The 16,798-nt window shown below is 40.9% G+C and overlaps 1 non-coding gene across 1 annotated transcript; it reads right to left on the bottom strand.

Annotated features, from left to right (window-relative positions):
- Positions 1 to 2,649: 2,649 nt before the first annotated feature.
- Positions 2,650 to 2,721, bottom strand: TRNAA-AGC (transfer RNA alanine (anticodon AGC)). Its single transcript has one exon. It is a non-coding gene; the product is annotated as a tRNA-Ala (tRNA).
- Between the last annotated feature and the right edge of the window lie 14,077 nt (positions 2,722 to 16,798).

Genomic DNA, 16,798 nt, shown 5'->3' with positions numbered 1-16,798 from the left:
TCTATTTTACGTTTTGTCTTTCCAAAATTGTCCCAAGACTAAGAAATCAGAATTGCCACTTCTTGAGATCCCTACTTTGCAAAGCTAGTTATTGGGGGGAAAAGCAGATCCCTTAAGAATTCAGGGCCTTCTGGGATGGAAGAAATAGACCCTTAAGCCCTATTCCCTCAAATTGAAATTTGAAGTTATTTGCCAGTGGTCTGAGATGGTTCCGACCTCATCCTAAAGCAAGGGAAGACAACTGAAACAAACTTATCTCATGGAAAAGGGAAGTTGATAACTTGGGACTGTCTTAAGTAAAAGTAAAGGCTTGTTTTAATTTATCATATGACTCTAGGTTCCTGATAGGAAAATTAAACATTTTTTTAAACAATATTTCAAAAGATGGCTATTTTAATTGGGTAAAACCAGGCCTAATTTTCTGTAGCTTTTCTGTCAAAAGAATATTAAGAGAAGCAAAAGGTAGAAAGGGGCAATTTTCTAAAAACATAAAAATGAGCAGAGAACTGAAACCTCGGGAAAAATCTTCTATTTGCTGATCCTATTCCTTAGCATTGAAAAGCTAAAAAGACTCCTTTTTGTTACCAGATTGAAACTCCTCTGAGCCTCCATTTGGTGGTTTGTACAAAGTCTTGTGCTAGAGAAAATTAGATGTGAATCAAGGTTAATTAGCGAGGAATATAATTTGTTCTTTCCATATTAAGGAGAAATGAGATACAGCAGACCTACAAGGTAATGTAGGAAAATCTTCACACAGTTTATTCTTAAATTGTGATCAATAACCTCTCAGTAATTTAAAATAAAATACATCATGGTGGGTAGACAGAAATTTAACAGTGATTCTCTTTTCTTTCTTGTCTGTATTGGGCAAACCCGGGAAAGTTTAAACATTCAAGGGAGGAAATCTGGCAGTGTTTGGCAAGAACCTCTAAAATACGAAGTAAGCTGTAACCTGTGGTCAACTGGGGATGAAAGGCAGACTTTGGGGACTACCCTACACTGCAACTAATATAAAGGACCTAAGAGAAGGATGGTAGATGGGAAGAGGAAGACAGTTACATGTTATGCACTGAAAATGCAAATAAGTAAATAACTATAAATCTATCACTTAAATTATTTGCTGAAGGAATAAATGGAAGACTCAGGCTTTCTGTGACCAAAATAAAATAATCTTTTTTTTTTTTTTTTTTTCTTGGAGGGGATGTAGAGCATGCATAGCTTTAACCTGTGGGTAGCTGAAGTATTAAATCAGTGAAATGTATAACTTCTCCAGGTCTCTTATATGAAATAAATTTAGGGAACTGATGGGGAAAGAGTGGCACTGAGGGCCACTGGGGGCAGATATTAGGAGTAGAGTGAGGACGGAAATTTCAGTTAAGAAACATTCTCCAAGACCCTCCTCTTCTGAATGCTTTTCTTATTTGTTAAAATATTTTCAGGACAAAGGAAAGATCCTTCCAGAAAAGACAGAAAATGTTTTGCCAACGACTGTTTTTATTTAGGGAAACTACTGAACTGCCCCCCGATTCCTTACGGCATCTCTGCCTTGTCCGAAGTTGGAAGTTGAGACTAAAGCACCAAGATACAAGAGACGCCGCATCCCAAAAGGAGATTTTTGTGTATTCTGCGAAATACACAAAAGAGCTAGCCCAGGAAAGTCCTCACACACATGCATGGTATAAAAGCACCAGTTTTAAAAAGAGAAGTGTTTTTGTTTTTTTTTGTTTGTTTGTTTGAGAAGCACAATTGAAGTGAGCAGTTTTAGAATCAGTGAAGCAAATTTAGAGATTTCAAAAGAGATCAATATAGAAAGGATCGAATCCACACAATCACGGGAACGCCATTAAGTCACTGGCAAAATGCAATCACTGAAGGAAAACGTCAGTGTCAAAATGCTACTATTTCACCTCTTTGTGTACGATTTCTGAGCGAACTGCCACGTTTGGAGACGCTAAATTTACCCAGTACCTTCGTAGCCTCCGGCCTGGGAAGAGTACATTTTCTTTCCTGCGAGCTTGAGGAGAAATCCATCTTTTTCTCATTGAGCCCCAAAAGGTGAAACCTGAGACCGGAGCTCAGCCTACCGTTGCATCCCCCACCACAAACCCAGCACCAAAACTCAGTGAAAAGATGAATTCGTTCACAGAACATCCACTTAGGATTTTTATTGATAATTGTCCTTTTATTGATAAATGTTCCTTCCACCACCGCCCTAATGGAACAGGGTCCAAAGTCACTCATCATATGTAAATGCGGCTGAGAATGGAAAGGAATTTTTTTTTTTTTTTTTTTTTGAGACGAAGTCTCGCTCTTATCCCCTAGGCTGGAGTGCAATGGCGCGATCTCGGCTCACTGCAACCTTCGCCTCCCGGGTTCAAGCGATTCTTCTGCCTCAGCCTCCCGAGTAGCTGGGATTACAAGTACCTGCCACCACGCCCGGCTAATTTATGTATTTTTAGTAGTGACGGAGTTTCACCATATTGGCCAGGCAAGAATAAGATTTTAAAAATGAAAGAGCTACAAGCGTAACCAAAGCAAGATATAAGTATGGAAGTCGGGGGCAAGATGATTACTTTTCAGATTCTACAGAAGTGGGCTGTGACTGTTTCTGTAAAAGAAAGATGGTTCTGGAGCAGAGATACAAAAGACTGGAGATGCTGGGGATCGAACCCGGGACCTCATGCATGCTAAGCATGCGCTCTACCACTGAGCTACATCCCCACCTTGAAGAATGCTGCTATTTAAACTACTTTTATGAAAGAATATACAAATTGACCTCTAGTTTTTTGTTTTTAACATTTATATTTATTCTTTCATAAATGAACGTTAGAATTTCCATTTCCCCTTTTTGTAGTCCTCTATCACCAAGAAATTCTGATTAACCGGCATCTTGTGGACATTTGGTAAGGATTACAAACAGACTAGAGGAAATTTCAGTTAAGAAACATTCTCCCAGACCTTCCTTTTCTGAATGCTTTTCTCATTTGTAAAACGATTTTCAGGACAAAGGAAAGATCCTTCCAGAAAAGATAGCAAATGTTTTGCCAACGACTGTCTTTACTAAGGGAAACTACTGAACTGCCTCCAATTCCTTACCCCGTCTCTGCATCCTATTCCCAAACTCCAGAAACCGCTACGCACCTTTTCTTAGAAAACAAGGAGGTAGTGAAGGAATTTCTGTTACAAAACTAAATTCTTTCCACTCCGTTAGCAACTAGGACGGTTAAAGGGTAAAGATGTTGGATTGCCTCCCGCGGCCCCCTGATTCGCATTTTTTCCAGAGAATACAAATCAAATCCGGAGAGTAGGAATCCTCAGATCCTACTCTGATTCTTTGAAATGAAGAGCCCAGAATGAAGTTGGAGACATGTTACTTCTAAGATTGAGGCTAAATCTCTGCTTCTGTGGCGCATTATTTTCTGTAGAGGGAATGGTTCTCTGTACAGAAAATGTAGAGAGATGGTTCGGAACCCTGTCTCACCAAGGGAACAGAGAAGGCTTTGTACCTGCGTAGACAGTTCAGGAAGTCCTCGGTTACAGTCACCTGTGACCGAATCTGGAAGGATGGATAGGGATGTCAAGTAGAAATGAGGGGAGGGCTGTGCGTGGGAGTGTTCAGAACGGTTGGAGTTGGGAGAAGGAGCAAGGTGGGAAGGAGGCTATAAAAGGTAGCTTGGCAAGAGGACACCAGCAATTCTCACCCTACCTTGCACTTACAGCCTCCAGAACTAAATGTTTGTCCAGAACTCCAGAACTAAATGCTTGTCCGGAGCCTCCAGAACTAAATGCTTGCACTTGCAGCCTCCAGAAATAAATGCTTGCCGTTTAAGCCACCCAGTTTATGGTATTTTGTTATAGCAGCCTGAGCTAACTAAAAGATGGAGTTTATTAAAGAAATGGACATGTTTCAATGAATATTATAAAATTCATTAATCTAATGCAACATATTAGAGGATTAAAAGAGGGAAAAACATGTAATAATCACAACACTTTCCGAAAAGTTTTCTCACTGCTGAGTGGAAAATAGAAGTAATAGTACTAAATATCTTTTCCAGATCTGACATTCACATAAACACGCACTACTCTAGACCCCAGTACACACCTGGAAGGTAAGGAACAAATCTTAAAAAAGACTCAGACAACTATTAACACCTCTGCTTGGAAACAAGATTTTTTTGGAATCATAGTGTGTCTTCTTGTTTCTTCCATCACGATTCACTTTGAACTTTAAAACTGGTAAGTGTGGGAAGTGAAAACCCCTGGCCAAGATAGAGTGACAGGAACCAGAGTTACTATTCCACCTGAATCAATCAACAATTTCTAAAAAGGCAAAATCTGAAACAATGAACATTAGGCAATGAAGTACGGTGATCTCTGAGAAATGAGAAACAAGATGAGAACAATGAATGCCTCAGCTTACTGCCTTCAGAGGTGTCTCCAGGCCACCACACAGGTGTTATGGTTAATTTTATGTATCAATTAGACTAGGTTAGAATGCAGAGTTGCTCGGTCAAACATCAGTCTAGAAATTTCTGTGAAGGTGTTTGTTAGATGCGATTAAGATTTAAATCGGCCGGGCGCAACGGCTTATGCCTGCAATCCCAGCACTTTGGGAGGCCGAGGCGGGTGGATCATGAGGTCAGTAAATCGAGACCATCCTGGCTAACATAGTGAAATCCCATCTTTACTAAAAATACAAAAAATTAGCCGGGCCTGGTGGCGGGCACCTGTAGTCCCAGCAACTCGGGAGGCTGAGGCAGGAGAATGGCGTGAACCCGGGAGGAGGAGCTTGCAGTGAGCGGTGATCGCGCCACTGCAATTTGCGTAGTGCTTACGGCTCAGGCCTGTAATCCCACAACTTTGGGAGGCAGAAGCAGGGGTATCACCTGAGGATAAGACGCTTAGCCAACATTGTGAAATCTGTCTCTACTAAAAATACAAAAATTAGCTAGGTGTGGTGGCACATGCCTGTAATTCCAGCTATTCAGTAGGCTGAGGTACAAAAATCACTTGAACCCAGGAGGCGGAGGTTGCAGTGAGCTGAGATTGCATCATTATGTCCCAGCCTGGGCAACAGAGTGAGACTTTGTTTCAAGAAAGAAAGTAGACTGAGTATAGCAGATTACCCTCCATTGTGGGGATGGGCCTCACCCAATCAGCTGACTTGAAAGAAAAGGGAAACCGAGGACAGAATTATACCTCCAAGTTGCCTCCAGACTCAAGATACAACATTTGTTAACTATCGGCATGATGTAACAAATCCTAAAAGCAAGACCTTGACAATTTCTTAAAAAGGAATCCATGCACTGCACTGATTTGGGAAATATAAGTTTAAATCATTGTTTCTTTTTAATAGATGGTTGACTACTCTTTGGTAAGAGAGGAAGGATGGCCTCCCTTTAGCACAATCACTTTAAATAATTGTATGGGATAGCCATAATTCCCTATCTGGGAGAGCAAAAAGCAGGACCTTAGAGTGCACTGAGAATACTGATGATGTGAGTTGTTTCAAGAATCAAGAAGGGAATTTCTGGTGGATATATTTTGAGGTGCATTCATTCCATGGTGTAGGCATTCTTGTCTTGTCGTAAAAGCTGCCACCGAGACTTTGGTGCCAGAATTATCTTTGAAAAATATGTATCACATCATGTCACATATGTATCAATAGGTTCATATTGTGCCATCATGTCAGGAAAACAGTCTTAGCTACTGAAAAGAAAGTTCCCCTGAACTGGAAGGGCAAGGGAGAGAGGGATGCCACTAGGAGTAGATTGAAATAATATCTCAACAATAAGGAGTCAATCATATAAAGATAAGGAAATGGAACATTCCATGGAGAAAGAAGAGATAAGGTAACAAGTTCTCTGGTAGAAACTAACTTAGTTGGTTCAAAAATGATAAAAAAGGAAAGTGTGATTGAAGTTTGATAAATGACTCTAGAGGCTAGACTTTGTAGAACTTTGTAAAGGCAAATAAGAGTTGGAATTTTATGCTAAAAGTAGTGAAATGGAGGGTGCTACTTTGATTGTTTACCTAACATTCAGTCCTTCTTCCTTATCTTATAAAAATTTAATTGTTTTCAGAGGGCGATGTGCCTCATCACAGGGGATGAATCATAGTGTAATTAAGGCATGGTTCTTTTTTTTTTTTTTATGTTTTTTTTTTTATTTATTTATTATTATTATACTTTAAGTTGTAGGGTACATGTGCATAACGTGCAGGTTTGTTACATATGTATGGCATGGTTCTTAACCTTAACAGAACCAATCCTCTCTCTTTACAAGTTTTTTGCAGCACATTCTTTAATATCCTGAAATAAAAGTGATAGTTAATTTAAACTAGACACAGATACAATTTTCCTTTCAAATTCATAAGACTCCTTAACTGGTATACATATGAGAAATAAAAGGATAGTAATTCAAAACAGGTAAGAAGACAACATATATTTCCTTATGGAAATGATTAGGAATGACAATCTTTTTAATACTCTCAGCAAAATAAATAAATGACTATTTTAGAAAACACGATACAGTCAAGTTCTTCTACCTCTCAAAAGAATTAGTTTGAATAAAACAGTAATGAAGGCACAGGTATGTAGTGTTGGATGTTTAAAGCCAAGAGCCATGCTTGCCTTGACAAACTGATTTGTTAATATGGTAAACTTTTTTTTTTTTTGAACAAAATTTTTTGAAAACAATTTTGAAAACAATTTTTTTGAACAAAGCAATTGTTCAGAAATAAAGAACTTTGTATTTATACAGAAAACAAAGGTTCGGAAACTATAAACAGGTTAGTTGTTTGTTTGTTTTCTTACCTACATGAATTTTCAAGAAACCATATAAAAGTCTTGCAGAATGTACAGCAATTTTTCTGTTATGAGGAATTGCTGCATTTATTTGTAAGATACTCTTACCCCTTTAAATTAGATGCCTGTAGCAGCCACTAGTCTCTGTGAAAACCAACCCCTCTAAAAATGTCCAAGTGGAACTGTCCTGAGAAACGCTTATTCAGTCATTGTCATCTATTTCTTTTTTATAGCAATTGATTTAGAAATGAGTATGAGACACTGTTGTGGCTGATGCAATGTAAGTACAGCCTTCCTGAGAGGTTTCTGGGACAAGTATTTATCTTGTTAGAGGACAAATGTGCTAAGGGAGAATGTTCTTTGCTTTTGCCTTTACTTTCTTGCTTCAGAAACACTACTTTGAAGACAAAACACAGTGTTTGGAGCTGCTGTGATCATGAAAGAGACACTCTTGACACTTAAGGACGACAGAATGAAAATGTCGCTGGAATAAGAGGGTCCTGATCCAGATCCCAAGAAAGGGTTCTTGGATCTCACCCAGGAATGACTTCAAGATGAGTCATGGAGCACAGTGAAAGAGGCAAGTTTATTAGAAACTATTCCATTACAGAGTAGGGTGTCAGAAAGCAGGAGGAGGAACATACTATCCTTTGTTAGTTTCTTCACTTATAAGAAACTATGAGGGGCAGGGCGTGGTGGCTCACGCCTGTAATCCTAACACTTTGGGAGGCTGAGGCGGGCAGATCACCTGAGGTCAGGAGTTCGAGACCAGCCTGACCAATATGGCAAAACCCCGTCTCTACTAAAAATACAAAAATTAGCCAGGCTTGGTGGTGTGCACCTGTATCCCAGCTACTCAGGAGGCTGAGACAGGAGAATTGCTTGAACCTAGGAGGCGGAGGTTGCAGTGAACCGAGATCGTACCACTGCACTCCAGCCTGGGCGACAAAGTGAGACTCCTTCTCAAAAAAAAAAAAAAAAAAGAAAAGAAAGAAAAAAGGAAACACAAAAAACTATGAGGAGTTATAATTAAACTTGTAATATGTAGATGTGCTCACCAAAGTTAGGGGCTACTGTTTCTATCAATGACCCTTCAACTCATTAAGCCTGCTCATTAACATTATCTTTCAGTAAAGTGGGCTGCACTTTTAGGACATCTCGACATTCTGCAGGCTTGGTGGGAGGTGTTCTGTATGACCATAAATATTCTGCAATTACAATTGGTGGTCAGATTAGAATGTGACTATTTTCAGATCATGAGTATTAACCTTATAGATAACTTGTAAGTGTCTCGCTATTTCATTCTGGTCATGTTTTATTAAACCAGAGGCCTAGTAAGCAGGGGTTCCTCTAACAGAAAGATTCGAGAAGTCTGGGTCCTTGATGATGTTGTTAAGGTGCTTTGTCAACCCTTCCTTCTGACCTCTTGCTATGTGGTACTAATAAACCGTTCTCATTTAAATGACTGATGGTCAGGTTTTCTGTCAATAGAAGCAAACATATGCTAATTGAAACAGAATTTGAGGTAGGAAATGATATGTAATATATGTATATTTAAATTTATTATTATTATTATTAATTGTGAGACGGTCTCTCTCTCTGTTGCCCAGGCTGAAGTTCAGATCTCAGCTCACTGCAACCTCTGCCTCCCAGGTTCAAGCGATTCTCCTGCCTCAGTCTCCCAAGTAGCTGGGATTACAGGCCCATGCCACCATGCCTGGCTAATTTTTTTCTTTCTTTCTTTTTTTTTTTTTTTGAGACTGAGTTTTGTTGTTCTTGCCCAGGCTGAAGTGCAATGGCGGAATCTCGGCTCACTGCAACCTCCACCTCCTGGGTTCAAGCAATTCTCCTGCATCAGCCTCCTGAGTAGCTGGGATTACAGGCGCCCACGACCACGCCTGGGAAATTTTTTGAGCCAGAATGTAAGCTCATTGAGTGGAGGGAATTTGTCTTTGTTCACTATTGTATCTACAGTTTCTAGATGAGTACCGGCAACTACATAGTGCTTAGTCAACATTTATTGAGTGAATATTTTTGGCTTAGGTAGTTTAAAGTGGAAGAGAGGTGTGGGTGGATTCCAGATACACTTTTGACATAAAATAGATGTGATGTTCTGTTGGACAGCAGAGAAAAGATAACACTCAGCTGTGAAGTGGCCTCAGTCTAGAGAATACCCGCACTCCCTGTGGCTAATGCAGACAGCTCAAAATTTAACAGGGTCCAGAGGCCATGGTCCAGGTGAGGGAACAGTCATTACACTCTGGGTTCTCAGAAAACACGACCCGTGACAAACATTCTGCTTTGCAACCCTGGACCAGAGTAGTTCTCGTAACCAGGGCCAAGATAAACTAGCAAGAAATCCGCAGTCAACCACCTAGAAACATCCAATCAACAAGACTTGTAGTTTTGGGCTTAAAAGTCACCGAATCAGGGCTCAGCTGCCTTGTACAATCAGAGCTCAGCTGTATCAACCAATTGGAACTAAGCAAGTTTGAATCCCTCATTTGCTTGAGTGAACCTGATTGAGAATAAACACTGGGAAGACTGAATTTTCCCAGTCTCTACATTGTTTCTCAGAAAATAAAAGCTGTCCCTTTGGCCTCCACAGATCTCATGCCTGCTTGACATCTCCACATGAATATCTAATCAGCATCTCTAACTCAATATGTTCAAAACTAAAGCCTTGTTTTTTCTTTACCTCCAAACTTCTTCCCTTCACTCTTTCTTATCTTAGTAAATAAGCACTCCTCTCTAATTAGTTGCTAAACTCTTAACCTGTGTTAACTGAAGGCTATGAGATCTGCAGAGGCCTAAGAGGAGAGCTTCTCATGCACTCATATGGACTAGGCGCGTCATTAGTTTTGGGGTTTTTTGTTGTTGTTGTTGTTGTTGTTGTTTGAGATGGAGTCTTGCTTTGTCGCCCAGACTGGAGTGGAGCCATCTCGGCTTAGTGCAACCTCCGCCTCCCAGATTCAAGCTATTCTCCTGCCTCAGCCTCCCAAGTAGCTGGGATTACAGGCGTGTGCCACCACACCCGGCTAATTTTTTGTATTTTCAGTACAGACGGGGTTTCACCGTGTTAACCAGGATGGTCTCGATCTCCTGACCCCGTGATCCGCCAGCCTCAGCCTCCCAAAGTGCTGGGATTACAGGCGTGAGCTACCGCACCCAGCCCGCATCATTAGTTTTAACCAGGATTGAGGTCCTTACCGAAAAAGGCCATCACAAGGACGGAAGGGAAATTGACTTATGAATATGTACTATAAGTTAGAAGAATTTCTGGAGATGCAAACTAGATTAAATGAGTGGGAAAGTAGTGTATGGTTTTGAGAGATAGTAAAGGGTAGCATTGAGCATCCTTGGTGGTTAATTAGATATGTGTGGGAGGAAGGCAGCAAGGTGCCTGTGGAATAATACAGTGGCAATGTGCTGTAGGCTATATGGACTTAACACTTATGAGGGTGGTAGAGACTAAAGATATATATATTTAAGAAATAGCAGCGTACAGAGGATATGCAGAGCAAGTATAATATATAAGAATGCTTAGAAAGAATGTGTAGAGCATGAAGAAAGTATTCCTACATTTGAACTATAAACAATACTCACATTTGACAACAACAACAGAAGTTTTACAAATAACTTATGTGAAATCAATGCAATATATTGTATTGGAAAGACAAGGCTCTTTCAAAGCAAGAATCATTTGTGTCCAATGATAAAATGAGTTTAGTAAAGTGAAGGCTAGTAAGTTCATTAGATTTAGAGACATGGGAATCATTGGTGACTCTGATAAGAGTCATTTCACTGCAAGTCTAAGAATCAAATTTATATTCAGAAAATTGAGAAATGAGAGTAAGATGAGGAATGGAGACACAGAGTAAAAATATTCATTTCAAGAAATGTGACTGGAATTGGAAGGAAAGAGAAATTGTGGTGGTTGCAGAAGAACGTGGAGCCAGGGGAGATTTTTAATATGAAGAGACTTGAACTATTTTAAATAGTAATAAAAAGAAACCAGCAGAGGACAGGGTGAAGATAGAGACAGCAGGAATAATTGACAGCACAAATTCCCTGTGAATGCAGGACAAGATGGCCTGAGGACCTTTTAAGAACTAGCTGTGGACACTTTAAGCTCTCACCACTAAAAGTATAGCATAGAGACCAGCAGCATCAGCATCAGTTGAGAGCTAGTTATAAATGTAGAATCTCAGCTGGGTGCGGTGGCTCACACCTGTAATCCCAGCACTTTGGGAGGCTGAGATGGGTGGATCATGAGATCAGGAGTTCAAGACCAGCCTGGCCAAGATGCAGAAACCCTGTCTCTGCTAAAAACACAAAAATTAGCTGGGCATGGTGGCACGCGCCTGTAATCCCAGCTAGAGGCTGAGGCAGGAGAATCGCTTGAACCTGGGGAGCAGAGGTTGCAGTGAGCCGAGATTGTGCCACTGCACTCCAGCCTGGGTGACAGAGCAAGGCTCCATCTCTAAATGAATGAATGAATGAATGAATGAATAAATAAATAAATAAACAAACAAATAAAACATAGAACCTCAGGGGTTACCCCAGACATATGGAATTTTCATCTTAATAAAATTCACAGGTGATGCTGTATAAACATTAAAGCTTGGGTAGCACTGATACAAGGGATATTTATTCTATTTTAGCAGACAGAAATGAAAAAAAAAAGGATGTATACAAATATAGGTACATTTATAAGTTAATGAAGGAAGTTAAGATGGTTTTCATTTGATGGCATTTTTAAGTTTGAAGTAGGAGGCAAAGTCATCAGCTGAAGGTATAGAAAGCAGGATTAAATATCTTGAGGAAGTGAAGCCTTTTTGAAGTAGCTACTATGAATCCTATTAGGGAAATGCAAGTGAGTGGGGTAGCATTGAAGGGAACAAGTAAGTCACCTCTCATCTCTGTACTTAGGTTTCCTGGCCTCTAAAATGAAAGGTTGGAATGAACTTTCCAAAAGTCCCATCTGGACCCAAAGTAACAAAGGCCATAATTATTTCACTAATCTTGCTCTTTCTTTCCTCTCTGAAGATGATACCAAGTTGAGTTCCTATGCAGGAGGAGATGGTGAGTACAGAACTGCCCCTTGGACCCACCCCTAGAAGAGTGTGCAGCAGTCACCTGGCCTCTGCTTTTATTTCAAATAGGTGGGGTAGGAGTAACAGCAGCATGAGCATTCCAGGCCTTGTGGTGGGTGGGAAGGCAGGGGAGGTTGTGGGCATAGGCGTCCTGGACTGGAAGGCCTACTCCTTATTTAGGGTGGTACTAATCTTCACCGTGGTGTGATATTCTCTAAGACCACCCAACAGTCTGTGTGGAGTGAATAAGAGCCATATGGAATCATCTACAGTTGGAACTCTGAGGGAGGATGTTCACTATGAAACAAAGGAGTATGAGGACATTGCTGAAATGTGGTTGAAGGGAAAGAACAAGGAATCTAAGCTGGATATGGAAGGAAGAAAAGGTAGGAACATAAGAATCCACAGAGAGAAAAAAAATGTTAAGGAAATTGAAGTTGCATTTCAGTAGATAAACGGAAGTTGAGAAAGTAACTGGATGAGGTTGCCAGAAAAGAGAGTAGATTAGGGATACTATGGTAGGCAGACTAATGCCCTCCCACCCTCCACAAAGATGTCCATGTCCTAATTCCTAAACTTGTGAACATGATACCTTACATGACAAAGGGGACGTTGCAGGTTGATTAATTTAAGGGCCTTGAGATGGAGCATTTATTCTGGATTATTTGGATAGGCACAATGTAATCACAATGGTCCTTATGAGTGAAAGAGGGAGGCATGAGGGTCAGAGTCAGAGATTGGAAGTTTGAAGATGGAGGAAGGAGCCATGATCCAAGCAATCCAGGCAGACTCTAAAGCTAGAAAAGACAAGGGAACTAATTCTTCCCTAGAGACTCTACAGGAAATATAGCCCTGTTGACACCCTTATACTAGCCCAGTGAAACCCATTTCAGACTTCTGAACTCCAGAGATGTAAGATAGTCAATTTGTGTTGTTTTAAGTCATTATATTTGGGGCAGTTACAGGGAAATAATGCAGATAGTAGTAATATTAATAATAATAGCAGCTAACATTTGTTGAGCATATATATTGTTCTAAGATGTTGTCACAAGTCCTTCTATAAGTTTTAACTTAATTTATTCTTTTTTATGTTTTTGTGTTTTGTTTGTTTGTTTGTTTGTTTTGAGATGAAGTCTCACTCTTGTCCCCCAGGCTGGAGTGCGATGGCGCAATCTAGGCTCACTGCAACCGCTGCCTCCAAGGTTCAAGCGATTCTCCTGCCTCGGCCTCCCTGAGTAGCTGGGATTACAGGTGCCTGCCACCATGCCCAGCTAATTTTTGTGTTTTTAGTAGAGAGAGGGTTTCACCATGTTGGCCAGGCTGGTCTAGAACTTCTGACCTCAGGTGATCCACCAGCCTCGGCCTCCCAAAGTGGTGGGATTACAGGCGTAAGCCACTGCGCCCAGCCCCCATTTTTTTTTTTTTTTTTTGGCGATGGAGTTTTGCTCTTGTTGCCCAGATTGGAGTACACTGGTGCGATCTCAGCTCACTGCAACCTCTGCCTCCCAGGTTCAAGCGATTCTCCTGCCTCAGCCTCACAAGTAGCTGGGATTACAGGAATGCAGCACCATGCCTGGCTAATTTTGTATTTTTAGTAGAGACAGGGTTTCTCCATGTTGGTCAGCCTGATCTCAAACTCCCGACCTCAGGTGATCCACCAGCCTCAGCCTCCAAAGTGCTGGGATTACAGGCGTGAGCCACCATACCCAGCCAATTGATTCTTATATATTTAATTTTCATTGAGTTCTTACCATAGTCAGTTATTAATAATTAGAAACTATTAAATGTATTATTTTATTTAAAATTCACAAAGTCCTGTGAGTTGGCATCATTTTCTCCTCATTTTACAGATGATAAAACTGAAGTTTAAATCAATTAAATGGTCTGCCTTATATCTCACAGTAGTAGAAAAGCTGAGATTTAAACATGAGTATTCTCATTCCAGAGTCTGTGTTCTTATAAACTACTCTATACTAGATTATATTATTTTGGCATAATATTGATGGATTTATTCTTTTGGCATAATACTGATACATGACAATGTCCAGAGCATGGCCATGTGTGCAAGTGACTAAATAGAGTGGAAATAAAGATTACTGGGGAAAGAGAGAAGAAAGGAATGAGAAGCTGGGGTGCTGGATGATCTGTCCACATGGACCCTGAAGTCACCAAGGGCGAGTGGAAGAAACCAGGCACCAGGTCTTCGTTAAATTAGGAAGAGTTTTCTTGCTGAGAAATGTGAGATTGTGTTTTTTTGGGTTTTTTTGGTTTTTTTGGATGAAGTTTCGCTTTTGTTGCCCAGGCTAGAGTACAATGGTGCAAGCTCGGCTCACCCCAGCCTCCACCTCCCGGATTCAAGCGATTCTCCCACCTCAGCCTCTAGAGTAGCTGGGATTACAGGCATGCACCACCATGCCCAGCTAATTTTGTATTTTTAGTAGAGATAGGAGTTCTCTATGTTGGTCAGGCTGGTCTGGAACTCCTGACCTCAGATGATCCACCCACCTTGTCCTCCCAAAGTGCTGGGATTACAAGTGTGAGCCACCGCACCGGCCGAGATTGTGTTTCATAAAGCAAAGCCTCCCAGAAACAGGGTTTTTCTTAAGGGAGAGTGGTTGTTCTAATTTTTTTTTTTTTAGAAATGAGGTCTACCTATACTGCCCAGACTAGACTTGAACTCCTGGCTCCAAGCAACCCTCCTCCTCGGCCTCCCAAAGCATTGGGATTATAGGCATGAACCACACTGCAGGTGGCCAGAATAGGACTTTTTGTTTTTGTTTTTATTTTGAGACAGGGTCTCACTCTGTTGCCTAGGCTGGAATGCAGTGGTGTAATCACAGCTCATTGCAGCCTTCACCTTCCCAGGCTCAGGCCGTCTTCCCACTTGGGCCTTCCAAGTAGCTGGAATTATAGGCACATGCCACCACATCTGGCTAATTTTTGTATGTTTTTTGTAGAGACAGGGTTTCACCATGTTGTTGCCCAGGCAAGTCTGAAATTCCTGGGCTCAAACGATCTGCCCGCCTTGGCCTTTCAAAGTGCTAGGCATGAGCCAATGTGCCCAACCCAGAACAGGGTTTTTAAAATGCAGATAGAAGTCCGGGCGCGGTGGCTCACTCCTGTAATCCCAGCACTTTGGACGGCCGAGGCAGACGGATCACAAGGTCAGGAGTTTGAGAACAGCCTTGCCAATGTGGTGAAACCCCATCTGTACTAAAAATACAAAAAAATTACCCAGGCATGGTGGCGGGCACCTGTAGTCCCAGCTACTTGGGAGGCTGAAGCAGGAGAATCGCTTGAACCTGGAAGGCGGAGGTTGCAGTGAGCTGGATGTTGCACTCTAGCCTGGCAACAGAGTGAGACTCTGTCTCAAAATATAAATAAAAGCCGGGCGCGGTGGCTCAAGCCTGTAATCCTAGCACTTCGGGAGGCCGAGACGGGCGGATTACGAGGTCAGGATATCGAGACCAACCTGGCTAACATGGCGAAACCCCGTCTCTACTAAAAATACAAAAAACTAGCCGGGCGAGGTGGCGGGCGCCTGTAGTCCCAGCTACTCGGGAGGCTGAGGCAGAAGAATTGCGTGAACCCGGGAGGCGGAGCTTGCAGCGAGCTGAGATCCGGCCACTGCACTCCAGCCTGGGCTACAGAGCGAGACTCCGTCTCAAAACAATAAATAAATAAATAAATAAATAAAATAAAATAAAATAAAACGAAATGCAATGATTTGGAAACTGGAATGTGGCCTCAGAAGGAACTAACCTATTTCCTGATTCTGAGATTGGAGAATGTGTAGTTTCTAATTTAAATAGCAATGCATTAGGGAGATCTAGGTTTAAGTTAATGCAGGAACATTTGGATGAGTAGTTAAGGATTGTGGTTGTTAACATGGAAATGTGAGATACAAAGAGTGGAGTTGAAATATGCAAAGAGACAAATTGCAAGTCTACATCATTGAAACAGAAGAACAGAGGGTTATGGAGATGAAGGTATAGGTGGAGAATTAGAGGGACATATATCCAGAGTGGTAACTGGGATAGCAGGAATATGAGACAGTAAGTTTAGCGAATCAAATGTTTTCCAAGTAAATTAAATATTTCCCACAGCCCAAAAGATCCCATTGGAAGTAGAAAACTGAGTGGGAATGAGGTTAATTGAGAAATTAAGAGATTGAGACAGGTAGCTTCATCCTTGATGTAGATCTTGCTGGATATCAATCTCTTGGAAAAAGTCAGCAGTAACTACAGTTCAGGCCCCTGGGAAAGTTCCAGCCTCTGACTACTCTTATTCTGTTTCCTAAAGAATGGTCATAGGACAGGTCTTCACGTTCTGAAATTTATTTCTCAGTGAAAGTCCCCACCAAAATTCATCTGGACTCTTCCAGTAATATCTGAACTAGTCTTTTTTTCATCTTATTTCACCACCATTCCCAATCCATTTTCCACATTATTTATGGAATTAACTTGGTAAAATTCCAGTCTGATTGTAATCCTCCACCTCCCAGATTCAAATGATTCTCCTGCCTCAGCCTCCCAAGTAGCTGGGACTACAGGTGCCCGCCACCATGCCCGGCTAATTTTTTTGTAATGTTTCCTTATTATTGTGATCCTTGCGTTTATAATGTTTTATTAATTCCTGTTACAATGTTTCATTGTAATTTTTCACTATTATTGTGTCCTCTCGTTTATAATGTTTCATTATTTCCTCTTATAATGTTTCATTGTAATATTTCACTATTATTGTGATTGTCTCTTGTTTATCATGTTTCATTATTTCCTCTTATAATGTTTCATTGTAATATTTCACTATTATTGTGATCCTCTCTTGTTTATCATGTTTAATTATTTCCTCTTAACAATGGCAGAGAAATACACGTTGGCATTTTTGGTGTATCTTT

The sequence above is a fragment of the Macaca fascicularis genome, chromosome 4 (assembly GCF_037993035.2).
Source record: "Macaca fascicularis isolate 582-1 chromosome 4, T2T-MFA8v1.1".
NCBI classification, from domain to species: domain Eukaryota; kingdom Metazoa; phylum Chordata; class Mammalia; order Primates; family Cercopithecidae; genus Macaca; species Macaca fascicularis.
Note: the sequence above shows the minus strand (reverse complement) of the source record. Positions and strands in the feature narration are given on the sequence as shown.